The sequence below is a fragment of the Orycteropus afer genome, unplaced genomic scaffold, assembly GCF_000298275.1.
Source record: "Orycteropus afer afer isolate SDZICR_OR568_19922 unplaced genomic scaffold, OryAfe1.0 scaffold00028, whole genome shotgun sequence".
Classification (NCBI taxonomy): domain Eukaryota; kingdom Metazoa; phylum Chordata; class Mammalia; order Tubulidentata; family Orycteropodidae; genus Orycteropus; species Orycteropus afer.
The window spans coordinates 480,615-483,384 of NW_006921615.1; positions in this window are offsets into that span (position 1 = coordinate 480,615).

The following is a 2,770-nucleotide window of genomic DNA, read 5'->3' on the forward strand; positions in this document are numbered from 1 at the left end:
TGTGATGTGAAGGTTTATCATTTTTCTTTGAGGTTACCCTGTGATTTATAATTTTCTCCCTGAATTTAGAACAGTCCATTCTATCTTGCAACTCTCTTGACTTCCTCACCATGTAGAAGTTCTGTAAGTACACTGTTTTTTCCTCTTTTTTTTGTTTGTCGTTGTTCTCACTTGCCAATTGATGCCTCTGGGTCCCTGTTTATAATCTTGTAAGCTTATTTTACTTTGGATACATCCATAGCTGTGTTGGTTTCTGGGTTATGCCATCTTTTGAATTAATGATTGGTTATTGTTTGGTAGTATTGATTTTCTGTTCAAAGGACTCCCTTTAGTATCTCTTGTAAGGTTGTCTGGTTTTAACAAATTCCATTAATGTCTGCTTATCTTGAAATCTCCTAATTTTACCATCATATTTGAGGGATAATTTTGCCAGATATATAATTCTATGTTGGAAATTTTTCTCTTTCAGAGTTTTATATATACCATCCCATTTCCTTCTCATTTCCATGGTTTCTGCTGTGAAATCAGAACTTATTCTCTTTGGTTGTCCTTTGTTAGTAACTTTTTGTTTTTCCCATGCTGCTTTTAGGATATTTTCTTTGTCTTTGGTTTTGATGAGTTTGATGATGATATGTCTTTTGTTGTTTATCCTGTTTGGGGTTTGTTGGATTCCTGAATGAATATATTGTCATCTTTCATCATATCAGGGAAATTCTCTTCCAAAAAGTCTTGACAATTGTCTCAGTAAGTTATTCCTTTTGCTGGTATCCCACATGAACCGTAGGCTTTCTTCTTCTTTTTTTTTTTTTTTTTTTTTTTTTTTTGATTGATCACTTTCCAAAGACATATTCAGGTTTCTATCTTCAATCTCATTAATTTTGTCTTCCATTGTTTCAGTTCTAACTCCTTAGCCCTTTCAATGTGTTACCTATTTCTGAAAATTTAGGATTAATTGTCTGGATTTCTATCTGTAGATTTTGAATATTTTTAATTTTTTAATTTATTTTGCATTTTGTTCTTGTATTTTCTTCTGAAATTGTTCTAGGATTTTTTTTTGCATGTGTTTTCCTTAATTTGTCAGTGTTTTCCTTGATCTGTCTCTCAATATTTTGAAGATACCTAAATAGAATTCTTTTAAATTGCTTAGCAGGGAGTTCCAACTACTTCTTCCTCACAGATCTGTTTTGGGTCTATGTCCTGCTCCCTTGTTTCTACCACTTCATCTTGCTTCTTTGTGTGTACTGTGATGGTCTGTTGTCTCCAAGACATTGTGATGTTGTATTTAGATCTGTGCTAACTATTCATGAAGAGCAGTAAGGGTGAGTCAGGCTCTTCTTGGTGGTCATTTGTTGTTGGCCAGATGGTGGAGAAGGAAGTGATGACTCTCACTCAATAAGTGGAGCTGTAGGAGGTGCAAATGTGGTTGTGTTGTATGGCCATGGTTGCTGTTTCCCATTCAGTTAGACAAAAACAACAATTGAAAAACAGTAAAAAAAAAAAAAAGTAAAAGCAAGCAGACAAAAAGCATACTGCATAATCACACTGGAATAATCACCAAAAAAAGGAAAAGAAAAGAAAAGATAAAACCTGAAATGTCTTGGAAGAGGACAATAACAGAAAAAAAGGTAGAGTAGGGGGATGAATAAAAAAATGGGAAAAATGCAAATATATAAACAATGAGTGGGTTAGCCATGAGAAAGAAAAAAACTGGAGCCAGGAACAGGGAAGAGACAAAAAGCTGAAAACTAGAACCTGGGAAGGGAAGAATAAAGAATTATAATAAAAATGACAATAATAATAATAACTTTAATACAAACAAAACAAAAAAACTACCAAAAAAAAAAATCTGATCAGGGCAGGGCAGGGCACCCAGGCTCTGTCCAAGCACACAGACTGGGATGGAATTCCTGCCAGCCCAGAAGGTAGGTGGGAGTGAGAGATAGCTGCACCTCCATTCACGAAGATGGTGTGGGGTATAAAAGTAACAAGGGAAATGTTTCACCTTTCCAGTCATTGGTGTCCAGAATGTCCTTGTGGTTCCTCGCAAGTGGAGGCTTTTCTTAAGTCCCTGGAATCTGAGAGGACACTGTCACTTTAAGTATCCTAAATGGCTGAACATCTTGTAAACATTCAAAATGGTTGCACCCTCCGGAAAGGCAAAAGTCCATAGTTCAGCCCACCTTCCTTTTCACTGCTTCCCCTTTTATTCTCCAGCCACCAATGCAGTCCCTGGCTAGCAGTGTTGATTTATAGGTTAATTCTTAGGTCCTAACACCACTTGGGAATATCCAAGCTGTCTGTGCCATCAGTATCGCTGACAGACTGCAGCTGACTATGTCTCCTTTTTTGGTGTTTTCATGCAAATTCTTCTACTAGTTGGAGTTTAGTCCATTTCTATATTCTTCCCTTCAAAGCTCAGAGCTCCAGGATTATCTTCTGTATCTGTATTAATTTGTTCCCCTTCTCTTTGTTGAAGAGGGTCTATGAAGTCTTTCTGACTATTCCATTATCTTACCGGACTCAAGCCATGGTGTTTTCAATAGCTTCATACACATGTGGAAGCTCTGGTGGCCTAGTGCTTAGGGCATCTGACTACAAACCAGAAGTCTGGTGGTTCAAACCCACCAGTCACTCCTTGGTGGGAATATTGGGCAATCTACTGCCATAGAGATACTGCCTCAGAAACCCAAGGAAGGGTTGCTATGAGCTGGGATCGACTCACAGTAGTGAGGTGTTTTTTTTTTGGTTTTTTTTTTTTTTTTTTTTTTTT